This window comes from Micropterus salmoides, unplaced genomic scaffold, assembly GCF_014851395.1.
Source record: "Micropterus salmoides isolate LMB-PRFRI ecotype aquatic unplaced genomic scaffold, ASM1485139v1 Ms_hic_scaffold_14, whole genome shotgun sequence".
NCBI lineage: Eukaryota > Metazoa > Chordata > Actinopteri > Centrarchiformes > Centrarchidae > Micropterus > Micropterus salmoides.
This window is the reverse complement of record NW_024040485.1, coordinates 6,630,448-6,643,380: the sequence shown is the minus strand read 5'-3', so window position 1 is coordinate 6,643,380 and position 12,933 is coordinate 6,630,448. Positions and strand designations below refer to the sequence as shown.

The 12,933-nt window shown below is 43.8% G+C and overlaps 2 protein-coding genes across 3 annotated transcripts in view; both read left to right on the top strand.

Annotated features, from left to right (window-relative positions):
• The window catches only part of LOC119901727 (acyl-coenzyme A thioesterase 1-like), a 252,914-nt gene that overhangs the window by 206,959 nt on the left and 33,022 nt on the right, over positions 1 to 12,933 (top strand). The gene's annotated exons all lie outside the window — the stretch shown is intronic.
• Positions 1 to 12,933, top strand: part of LOC119901730 (acyl-coenzyme A thioesterase 5-like) — a 246,313-nt gene that overhangs the window by 225,636 nt on the left and 7,744 nt on the right. The gene's annotated exons all lie outside the window — the stretch shown is intronic.

Genomic DNA, 12,933 nt, shown 5'->3' with positions numbered 1-12,933 from the left:
TTTGAAACTGTTTACATATGGCAGATTATGTCTTGCCCACCAAATCTTTTAATTTACTTTTTTTTGTATATTTTTTTATTCCATTTTCACTTTGATTGCTGTTACTAATGCTGTTTTAATAAGCATTTATTTTCATACTTTTTATATTAAGCACTTTGCTTAGTTCCTGATGATCTTGTTCCTGTTCAATATGTAGAGATACATATGTACACAACACACACACACACACACACACACACACACACACACAGAGACACACACACACACAGAGACACACACACACAGAGACACACACACACACACAGAGACACACACACACACACACACACCACACACACACACACACACACACACACACACACAGACACACACACACACACAGAGACACACACACACACACAGAGAGACACACACAGAGAGACACACACAGAGACACACACAGAGACAAATGCACAACCATACACTAAAACATACATATTTGCTGTGTCCATGTAGGTTTGTAACTAAATATTTTAAGAAATTTCACTGCTTAACAGGCTTACAGCTTTTGGGTAGGTGGTGAAACTGTGACTTGAGTCACATGGTTAGACACCTGAGCTAGAACAGAGTTTTAACTGTTGACTGCTGTTGATGTTCTGACATGTTTGTATAAAAATTAAGACTGAATAAAAGAAAAAAGAAAATGTACAGCTGAAGTAATTTTTTTTTTTGTAGTTTTAACTTGTAAATTTCATTAGCTTGTGGGTTATACACAAGCATATTTTTTAGTACCATTGGATCAAAATAATGAAGTATGGAGAAACAAAAAATGTGCGAGTGTTAAACAATATTTTTAAGCATAGTGCACTTAAAAAATTAAGTTACTTACCTTTAAATGTTTAAGTTTGATTAGATTGTAACTTTTAAAAAAATCTTACTCAAACATTTAAAGGTAAGTAACTTAATATTTTTCAGTTAGATTTTTTTAAAAGTTACAATCTAATCAAACTTAAACATTTAAAGGTAAGTAACTTAATTTTTTTAAGTTTGATTAGATTGTAACTTTTAAAAAAATCTAACTTAAAAATATTAAGTTACTTACCTCAAAAGTTATTATGTAATCAGTTTCTACAAAAGTTTTGAGTACTATGAACTTATTGGGGTTTACAGTGTGCTTTCTCTACAGCCTATAGGTCTTTTTTATTTTAAATGTGTCAATGTGCCATTGTCTGACCTTATTCTCTTTGGAAATTCATGCATTGGAATGTACTGATTAATGAGAAATATCACCGCTGTTTTTGCATCCTCTGACTTTGCAGGTACTGCTTCTGTCATGGATTGGGGCGCTGAGTGCAGACTGGGGCGAGGACCCAAATGCAGACAATGGCAAGGCGAGGAGGTTGCAGTTCAAAAATGTTTATTAATTCAAAAAACTAACTTAAACAGGCTTACAAGGAGCTCGAGGCAAAGTCCAACAAAGGTACTCCAGAACACAGGGAATAATCCAGAACAAGGAAGACAAAGGAACAGGCAGGAACACTCAACTTTAGACGCAAGGACGTGACAAAGACTGGAGAGACAAGCAGGCATACATATACACAGGGACTAACGAGCGGGGCAAGTGAGCGGGATCAGGGCTAACGAGGCAGAGACAGAGAGACAGCAGGGGGAAACAGAGAGAACACTAGACACGCAGACATGGGGCAGAGTGAATAACCAAGAAGACAGAAACACACACAAGTTACCAAGAACCAGAACCTAAACGAGAACACAGAACTAGAACACAGAGTACACAGGAGACCAAATCACAATAATACAAACAAGGACCAGGAATGAATACCAAAACATGAACTAAGGACATGGAACTAAACTCAGACTCCCAAACAAGACACACAGACAGGATCATGACAGCTTCTGGCCAGCCAGTGTAGGCATCCACTGCTGCCAACAGATACCTGTACCCATTCACCCTTTCCACCATGTCTGTGTAATCAATAATTTCTTTCCCTGGCATTTTTGGTAAGGGAAATTCACCCTCATGCGGTTTGATTGTTGGTCGAACATTGTATCCAGTACATATGTGACACTCAATCATAGCTGGTTGAAATGGGTGCCACCAGTGGGTTAAATGTCTTTGCATTGGTGCTTTTCCACAATGCGTCAACCCGTGTGCCTCCTATTAGAGCTATTAGTCCAGAATGAAGAATTTGTTGGCCAAGTCCATACATGTAAACCACTGGTGTTGTGGTGACAGAACAGACATTGCAGTATATGGATTAGGCACAGGTACTGTTTGAGTGGAAACAATTGGATTAATCCTACGTAAATCATGAGCCATGCGATATTTGCCAGTGTTCTGCTTCTCTACTGGCAAGATAGGTGTGTTCCACTGTGACTGAGATTCCTCCAACACCCCTGCTGCTAACAGTTCCTAAATGGTGTCTGTTATTCCCTCCTCAGCTTGTTGCTTATGTGGATACTGCTTCTGCCAGATAGGAGTACAATCCGAGAGGTCACAGGTTGCACATAAATGCAGTGCCCTACATCTGTAGGGCCTGCTGACCATAACGCAGAGCGAATTTAACATTGCCTCTGCGCTTGATGGTCTGTTCTTTCCCTACCATGGATCCTTAGCCTATAGCTAAAGTGATTTGGGGTACAGCTTCACCCTACAATTTATACCATGTCATCTATTCCTCAGTGAGTTCAACAACCGCAGCCACGCCTTCTTTTCCCACCAGGATACAACTAGAATTAATATCCCAGTTGAGGTCAATGATTTAATTGAAAAATGCCTGCTGATAAATTTCATCCCCGTCCCTATCATAGAAAAGGGTCACATGGAGGGGATCCAAAGGAGGGGAGTAGGGGTGTAGCTTTAGGATCCAGGGTCACCAGTCTCAATACAAGTGCTGTATTCCTCCTGCACATGCAGGATCAGTTGTCAGTAGGCCCCAATATGTCAGCCCATATTCCTGGAGCTGTAGGAGACAGCAACATCTGAGAATTTGATTGCATTATAGAGATCGAGCAATTCACAGTATAACCATTAGGAAAATTCACCACCAGCCCTTGAGGTCCATACAAAATGGATGCACCGCATTTGATAAGCACATCTCTTCCCATCAGATTTGCTGGGCATAAGGGAGAAGAAATATGAGTGCATAAAAGTCTGATCTGCAACTCTGGTAGGTAGAGGTCTGGCGAATGGCAGGTTTTCCCGAGAATCCAACTAATTCCACTCTTGAGGATGACAGCTGTGATTTAGGCACATCACAGTTGATGGTGGAATAGCATGCACAATAAATGGCAGTTCATCATTTACCCTCATACGCAGGTATGGGTCTGTCAGACCTACCAGCTGTGGGGTTCTCGGGCCTCTTCAGTACTGTTCCCCGTGCTCAGTCCAGTCCACTTGGCCCTGGGGAGCTGCTGCTGCATATTGCGCCTGATGCTGAGGTGGTTGAGGTGGTGGACCTTGAATGGACATGCGTTCTTCCAGTGATTTAGATCACCACAATTAAAGCAGCCATTGTTTTGTTGATATCCCCTGAATCCTCAGCGACCCCTGAAGCCCAACGATAAGGAGGGTGAGTCGGGACCCACGGTGGTGTGAGATATAGGTCAGGAGTGGGTGCACCACTGATGGGTGGCTGCTGCTGTTGAACCATCTGAGTTTCAGACTTTCTGCCTTCTTTCTTTGCCTCATTTGCCTTTTTTCTGGCTTCCTGCAGTTGTAAATTTAACAGCTGTACCTGAGCAGAGTCTAAGTCACCTTTTTGTTGAGCATGCTTATCTCTGTAACTTTTCAAGTGATGAGTCAGGTGACTTCTTTTACCTGCTGTGGGATCCCTGTCATTACTGCTTTTCGAAACAGCATAGTCTGCAATTCACTGGAGCCTGGATGTGCTCCTGCAGTATCTGTCCACTCTTCGTTACGTCTGCTCAGAAAGGTTGACACCGGTTCTTCTGGTTTTATGGAAAGCGTTAGAGTATGCATTGCTCCCACTGGAGCAGGAAATTTCTCTTGCATAGATCTCTTGACTATGTCAGTGGCACAACGGCCAAACAATTCATAGTCTGGTAACCCGCCTGTACCTGCGACATTCTCAATTTTATCCACTTCCCACATCGTCACCTGTCTCCCAATTAAGGCTCTCCAGTCTCCCAAACCCAGCTTGTGACCCAAAGTGAATTTGCAAAATTTATTCATCCATTAAGCTCCTCCTTCAATCGGAGGCGGCATCTTTTCTAAAATGCAATTCATGTCAGTGAAAGAGAATGGTGTGTACACCTCTCCGGTACCTGGTCCTTTATAAATTAGTAGCATTTGTATACTATATTTGGATGTGATCTGAGGAAACTGTAGTGCAGATGTGTTCCTCCTTACCGGTGTGTATTCCTGTTCTGCTAGTAAGTTCCTCATTATGGCTTCTTCCTCCTTTATCTGCTCTTACAGTTTCTTCCTACTACGCAGGTTATATGCTGCCTCTCAATCTGTCTCTACCTGTATTCTTCCTCCTCCTTTGTAACGTCCCTTTTGTTTTAACTTCCTCTTCTATGTCTGATCCTTCTCCCAACTCATTGTCTGCTTCTATCCTATAGTGACGGTGTCTGCCCCCGGCCATCGAAATTATTTAAATTGAAGGTAAACAGAAGAGGAGCTGTGCATAAAAACCTCATATAAATTAAAACCACAAGAGCAATAGTGCAAACTAATAGGAAAATTAAATGTGGACTCTTAAACATTACATCTCTCTCTTCTAAAGTACTAGTAAATGAACTAATATCCGATTATGTTATTGATTTATTTTGTCTTACTGAAACCTGGCTGGGTGATGGAGAATATGTTAGCCTAAATGAATCCACCCCTCCCAGTCATATTAATACTCACATTCCTCGAGGCACAGGCCGAGGAGGTGGAGTTGCAGCTATCTTCGACTCTAGCCTACTAATCAGCTCTAAACCTAAACTAAACTATAACTCATTTGAAAGTCTTGTTCTTAGGCTTTCGCACCCAAGTTGGAAATCACTGCAACCAATTATTTTCGTTATAGTTCCGAGCACCTGGTCCGTACTCTGAATTCTTATCTGAATTTGTAGAGTTCTTGTCAACTTTAGTCCTTAAAACGGACAAAGTTATTATTTTAGGGGATTTTAATAATCATGTGGACGTTGAGAATGACAGCTTCAGTACTGCGTTTATCTCTCTGTTACATTACATTGGCTTCTCTCAGAGTGTTCGTGAACTGACTCACTGTTTTAACCACACCCTTGACCTTGTTCTGGTATACAGTATTGAAATTGAACATTTAATAGTGTTCCCACAGAATCCCTCTTTATCCGACCACTGTTTGATAACTTTTGAGTTTGTATTGCTGAACTACTCGCCATTGGGCAAAAATTTCTATACAAGATGTCTGTCTGATAGTGCTGTAGCTAAATTTAAGGATGTGATTCCATCAGCTCTAAATTCATTATCTAGTCACAAAGTAACGGAGGACTCCTATGCTAATTTCAGTCCCTCCCAAATCGATCATCTTGTTGATAGTGCTGCAGGCTCGCTGCGAATGACACTCGACTCTGTAGCCCCTCTAAAAAAGACAATAATAAAACAAAGACGGTTAGCTCCATGGTATAATACTGAAACTCGCAAATTAAAGCAAATATTGCGGAAACTTGAGAGGAATTGGCATTCCAACAAACAGGAAAATTCTAGTTTAATTTGGCAAGATAGTCTTAAAACTTATAGGAAGGTCCTCCGTCGCCCACCCTGAGCCATGGTTCTGCTCGAGGTTTCTGCCTCTTAAAAGGAAGTTTTTCCTTGCCTCTGTTGCCTAGTGCTTGCTCTTGGTGGGAATTGTTGGGCATCTGTAAATAACATCATAGAGTATGGTCTAGACCTGCTCTTTTATGAAAAGCGCTGTGAGATAACTGTTGTTGTGATTTGGCGCTACATAAATAAAATTGAATTGAATGTAAAAAATTCTAACTCTACCTCATCCTCAATCTCACTCTCTGTCTCTGGGGGTGCCTTTCTCATCCTTCTGAGCGTCTCGTGCTCCTCTCTTCGTCTTCTCCGTTCTCTCGTACCTTCCCCCTGTAGGCCTCTAAGGTCACTTTGCTCTACATCTGCGCCTGCATTTCCCTGAGGTGTGGAATGTGATTGTGTTGATACTGGTATCTGGGCTTCCTGTTCTACAGGTCCCTGTCTCCTATTGCACTACTCCTCATAATCACCACACTGGCTTCCTGTGCCTCCTGTATAAGACCCCTAGCTTCCTCTATTTGTTCCTCGATTCCTCTCAGTCATTCCTTCACTTCCTTTTTCCTGCCCTCAACTGTGCATATTCTCTCTTTTCAAGATCCTCTACCTTCAAGAGTCCATCTTGTACCCTTAGCATTGGCATTTGATTAGATAGATATGGTGGTGGTGACACTGCATGCCTTTGTTCACTTCCCCTGCTAATGCAGCTATAGTCATGTTACGCAATTCTATTCTACGAGCTTCTAACTCCACCTGTCTCTTCTTCCATTTCCTCCTTACTAACAATGTTGTCTCAGTTTTGGTGTGTGTGTCTGAGTCCTCCTTGGCCTTCACCTCGGCTTTTTTCCTAATTACTGAGACAATGATTTTCTCTGATCTCCCCCTGGCAACTCACCTGCCTTTTGTAGATTTTCCCATAATTTATCATACTTCTCTATTACCTTCTCTCTCTTATCTTTTCCCACTCCTGATCCCAATTGACTACGTGCCTGTTCCCACTGTTGCTGTATCATATGCCTCAGCGGGCCACAATCTCCTATTTTTTTCACATTCTCTATCAAATTCACCTTCCATGTTCACTGTGTCTGTCTCTCTGCAGCCGACTACTCTAAACTATCACACCAACACTGCTCTCAATATCTCTAAAACTATTACTACCTATTACTCATTTATACACAATGTACATTTACTTTTCACACCGACAAATATTTAAACTACACATTAAACATTAAACAATCATACACAGCAATATCATAAACACAGAAGTACATTCATTCTACATTTATATCACAAACACATCATCACATTCAACAATATAAATTAATAGTTTTTCACTTGTAATTTGCCGCACTAATTTTATTTATGGAGACGAGGCCTCTCACCCGACTTATTTATGGGGGCTGGTTACCCCAAGGGCCTTTCACCCACATTCTTTCGGGGGCCTTTCACCACCCTGGACTTTCAACCACCTATTTATTTTAGCTTTATTCAATTACTGAATGACTAGGACGCTTTGTACAGAATGACAACAGAGAAATTTAGAATCTCCATTGACAGACTTTGATGAAACAGGTGCCTGCTTACCTTTTTTAGTTGACTGGCCAGTCGTTTCTTGTCACCCCAGTAAAGCTGTCCGTTGAGGATTTTCTTACTGGACCATCACCTTTTTCCGTCTTCATCACGTCGGGGTCACCAAATTGTTGGACTGTGACTTTAAATGACCGTAAAGCTCTCGTCGAAGGGCACCACCTAAAAATTTGCTGTCCGCCCAAGGCTTTAGGTCCTTGATAATTACACAAATTTCTGGTAATTTGTTAGTTATTAATGGTTCAGTTAGTCTAAAATCGTTAAATTTAATCAGTCAGTCTCAAATCTGGGGATGAATCCTCTGTATAGGGACCCAGGACGCTAAACAGTACACACACACAAATCACTATAATCAAGGTGAAATTTATTGACTAACTAAAGGGAGTACAACAGTATGAGTAAATACGGGAATATTACAGGAATAACAGTCAAACATGAAACAAACCGGAAGGTAATGAACAGAATATGCAATAAGACAAAATCAGTATAATAGGCTCAATGGGATTTCAGTTTGATATTGTAGAGGGAGAATATTCTAAGAGAATGGGGGAAATAATGGTCGTGAATCATGTTGCAAATTTAGTTTAAATAAAGTAGGGTTTCTTAACTACAGATGAGGGCCAACTATAGGACATCAAAGACTCACAGAATGTGGTTTGTTTTGCCTTACTTTTGTCATAATTCCCTGTGGCAAAGGCTCACTGTCAATTGGGCTTGTTGTTGTTGTCCGAGCCCGGCTGGGTTGGTACCCCAGCGGTGTCTCAAGCTGGGTTTAAACCGGTGGATTTGCTCCAGAGTCCTATGCGGGAAAATGCTTGCAGCAACGGGCGGTCAGCCCTGGCTTTGCACTCTGAGGTCGTTTGGTGTCGCTATAACTCAGCGGAACACACTCCAGAGTCTGTCAGTGAAACCGTGACTTCGTTCACCTCGAGGTGAGGATTGAACGGGTTTCTGAGTCAAAAGTTGCTTAGAACGGTCAGATAACGTTAAAACAACAAAATCAAATAAGACACATACATTTTCCAGGTTTGCGAGGCCCCAGGAATATAGGCTATTTAACGTCTGGGGAAAGTTTCGTCCCAGGCAGCTCCAAACAAAAGTCAAAATCCAATCTCCCGCTAAGAAGAATGGGGATTCAGGAACATAAAGCTTTCTCAGGTCCTCTGAATGAAGTTTAAAGTACGAAGAAAAAAAAAAGATCGGAATTTCAAAACTAAAGGAAGTTCACGAGAGGGTACAAGAGAGTACAAGAGTTACAAGAGAGTGAGACAAAGGACAACGAGGTCTTTTATCTATTCTACTTTTTTCATATTTTCCATTTAATCTCTTTCTCTACAATATCAACATTTTAAAGATACTTAATTCTAAACATTTATATAAAGACAAGCAAAACAAGATCAAACACTAGAGGGTTGTTTCTTAACTGTTATAATACTTAATAGCAGGCGTAACACAGCTTAACTACCCAACGAAGGTTAAAATCAAGGGCAACTAGACTTGGTTGAAGATACTGGAAGACGTTTCGTCCCTCATCCAAAGGACTTCTTCAGTTCTGACTGACTGGCAGGGAAACTCAGCTATTTAACCTCAGTGGGGTCGTTGGCCCGGGTCATCGATACCGCTGGTTCGTTAGTGTTCCTTGTTGCTGTGACGACAGTCATTACAGTCGTTAAGACTACCTGTGGCCAAGACTGAACGACCATCGTTGGTATCTTCACCTGAGGCCAATAGGTTACGTTTGTTGAGTTTCCTGGGAAGTGATGAAAGGACAGCATTGTAAGTGGGGGATAAGTGGTGGCGTAGACCCCCTCCCCTGTTCAATGACGGCTTCTCGACCCTGGTGTAGATGCTTCCTTGACACCTCTTTCAAACCATCCATCTTCTCTGTCTAAAATGTGCACCTGGTGGTCCTCAAACGAGTGTCCTCTGTCCTTCAGATGTAAGTAGACTGCAGAGTCTTGACCTGAGAAGTTGGCCCTTCTGTTTTGAGCCATGCGTTTGTGTAGTGGTTGTTTAGTCTCCCCAATATACAGGTCTGTGCATTCCTCACTGCATTGGACCGCATACACTAGATTGCTTTTCTTGTGTTTGGGTGTGCGGTCTTTGGGGTGTACCAGCATCTGTCTTAGTGTGTTCTTGGGTTTAAAAAACACAGGGATGTTATGTTTGTTGAAAATCCTCCTGAGTTTCTCTGATACTCCAGACACGTATGGAATCACAATGTTGTTGCGTTTGACCTTCTTTTCCTCCTCCCCTGTAGTTTTGTTCTTCTTGGATCTTGTGGCTGTTCAGTCTTGGCCACAGGTAGTCTTAACGACTGTAACGACTGTCGTCACAGCAACAAGGAACACTAACGAACCAGCGGTATCGATGACCCGGGCCAACGACCCCACTGAGGTTAAATAGCTGAGTTTCCCTGCCAGTCAGTCAGAACTGAAGAAGTCCTTTGGATGAGGGACGAAACGTCTTCCAGTATCTTCAACCAAGTCCAGTTGCCCTTGATTTTAACCTTCGTTGGATAACTATGATTTGGATGACTGAGAATCTTCATAGACATACAGCTTTAACTACATGTTTCCAGTGTAAACTTGATGGTTACATGTTTGAACTCAAAAGACAAAATATATGTAAGCATCGCAGCAAAGAATCGATTTTATAGTGACAATGTGAGAGATATTCAACACTTCTTCCTGTCTTAAGAAGAATTTTAAATACTTGTGTGTTATACCTTTTCTGTCCTCTTGGTGGAGCTCTGGTTCTATGAAAGGTCGGTAGATATTCAACTTTCAAATTCACCACTTGAACTGGGAACTGGGAAGCGGATTATACATAACAGGAACGTGCAGATGAACGTTTTATAAGAAATTGTATAGGAAACATTTAGCTAAAGCATTAGTTAAACACTAAACAGACAGTGATTACTAGGGAATAATAGGGAGAAATTAAAACAAAACAAAAGGAAATTAGGAAACTCTTCAAGATTACTTTCTTATGATTCTCTAGTCTTCAAACATCACTAAAGGATAACAACAGGGTCATTACTACTAAACAAAGAGGCAAACGCCACTACTAACTTAGCAAGGACTATTATTTAAACAGAACAAAACTGTAACGGTAGGAGACAGAACAGACCCAAACGCAACGCTGAGGGTTTGAAAAAGAGGTTTATTGAGGAAAAAGGGGGACGAGAAGGGACGGGAGGAAAGAGGGGGAGAGGCAGACGAGGACACGGGGGACCGAGTAGCTGGAGGAGCGGAAGGTGCTTAGGCTGGAGGTTTGAGGGAGGCTGGCAGACGGGGAGGAGAGGACACGGTGACTGGGGACCAGGCGGGGTGCAAGGGGGGAAGCCGGAGGGCGTCGTGGAGGCGGCGAGAGGAGGAGGCTGGCCAAGGAGCAAGCCCGGCTGGCCGAACTGGGAGGCAGCGGTGAGTGAACCTGGCAGGAGGAAACAGACAGACAGACAGACAGGGTTAGTAGGTAACTGGGACGTGAAGCAAAGGGAAATTTAAAAAAAAAAGAGCCAGAACGAAGCAGCGACACCAAGTCAGGAGCTGCGGCGATCGAGCGAGGATGGAGTGGAAAGCTGGGGTAGAAATACTGGTCGTGATGAGTCTGATGGCTGGCAGGTGCGGCGACCGGGATGGAGGTTAACGAGGTGCAGGTTTGGGTAGCCAGCCGGGCTCCGGAGCAGAGAGGGAGAGAGCACACAGAGAGAGAGAGAGAAGGCACAGGAGAAACGAGAATGTGAGGGAAAGGAGAAAAAGGACACTCACCAACAGCCGGACTGTCACCGCGACAGGGGCCCCCCCCTCAATGGATGCCTCCAGGCGGACCCCCCGGTTTGTCCGGGTGAGCTCGTTAGAAGTCGGACAGGAGGGAACGGTCCAGGATCTGGCTGGCAGGGATCCAGGAGCGCTTTTCTGGGCCGTAGCCGGCCCAGTCCACCAGGTACCGGTAGCCTCGGCCTCTACGTCGCACGTCCAGGAGGCAGCGTACAGTGTAAGCAGGGTGTCCGTCGATCATCCGGGGAGGGGGAGGCGCTGCCACTGGTACAGAGAGGGAGCTAGTGGAGACGGGCTTGATCCGTGAGACGTGGAAGACCGGGTGGACCTTCAGGTGAGGGGGGAGGGTCAGGCGAACTGCGGAGGGGTTGATGATGGCCTCAACGGGATAGGGGCCGAATTACCGGGGACTCGGGCAGACAGGAGGCACGAGGAATGACAAGAAGTACTCCAGTTCCTGATCTTCCCCCGCGACCAGTCGATATTGGGATTATGAGAGGTTAGCCAGGGGAGACCGAGAACCAGAGGGGCGGCAGGGGAAGAGATCAGGGCGAGGGACTCGTGGTGATTGCCGGAGGTGATAAGTGATAACCGGGGAGTGCGGTGGGTGACGGTGGTGAGAGGCTGGCCGTTTCGACCCGTGGCGTGAAGGGGGTATCTAAGGGGACCTGGGAATCTTAAGCCGGCGAGCTATTTGGCAATCCAGAAAGGGCTCAGAAGACGGTGGGGCAGTAAGTGCAGGGAGCAGGGCTGCAGCTTTTAGACAAATAAACACCCCTGGTCAGACAACTGCACCGTTCACCCGCGGCAGGAGCGTTGTGTGGTGAGTATGTGTGTGTGTATGTGTGTGTGTGTGTGTGTGCGCGTGAACACTCAAAATGTCTAGTCAAACTCGTGCGAGTAAAGCAAGGCCAATATTAACTTCGCTTTCAGTGTGAACACAGCTTAACTGTGGTTTGGGGGTGGGGGGGCTAACCTCAACAACCCAGCTTTGATCAAACGTTAACATAGCTATTCTAATTAGCTAGGCTCTTTACATGTTTGCTAATAAGTTTTTTTAAAGGTGGGTCTCTGACATTGATGGCTTTATGTTGTGTGCAGCGGTGTTCATGAGAGAGAGAGAAGGAGCGAGAGAGTGAGCAAGTGAGACAAGGTGCTAAGCGAATATGCGCAAAAAATCAATGTGTGAGAAACACTGGAGGGACTACGTAAACATGCTCCAGCTCGGATAGTTAGGCGCAATGTGAGCACAGGTGGGGGACACGGGACAATCGTTGCACAGTACAAGGCAAATGGGCCTTGCGTGAGTATGCCCTAAAAAGCAAATTGAAAAACACACAAAAGAAACTCAAGGAAAAAGACAGGATTCGTATTATATGAGAAAGAGAATAAAAAGACTGGAGGAAAACGTAAGCAGGTGAAACCAGGCCCAAAATAGGAGGAAGACTGTGGTCATGACCAACAAAAGGAAGCAAATGAGAGCTCTTTTTGAAGACTACCTTCACAGGAATGACATCACAAATTATTATGGAAAAGCTGGGGAAGTAAGAAAAGATGGCCAGGTAATAGGAAGAGATACCTCACAGACACAACGGAAAATCTCCATAATCTCCAAGATCTCTTGATCTCAGTTCTGCAAACACAGGCCCTTCTGGGTTGTCAGTCCTTGAGTTGCAGACTGATGGAGACTGATTTACCGAAGTTTTTCTCTACTTTTGGATTGCCGCGGGTGATTCAGACCGACCAGGGCTCTAATTTTAAGTCTGGTCTCTTCAAACAGGTACTCAAGAGTTGAGTGTGTATCACATTGTGTCCTCG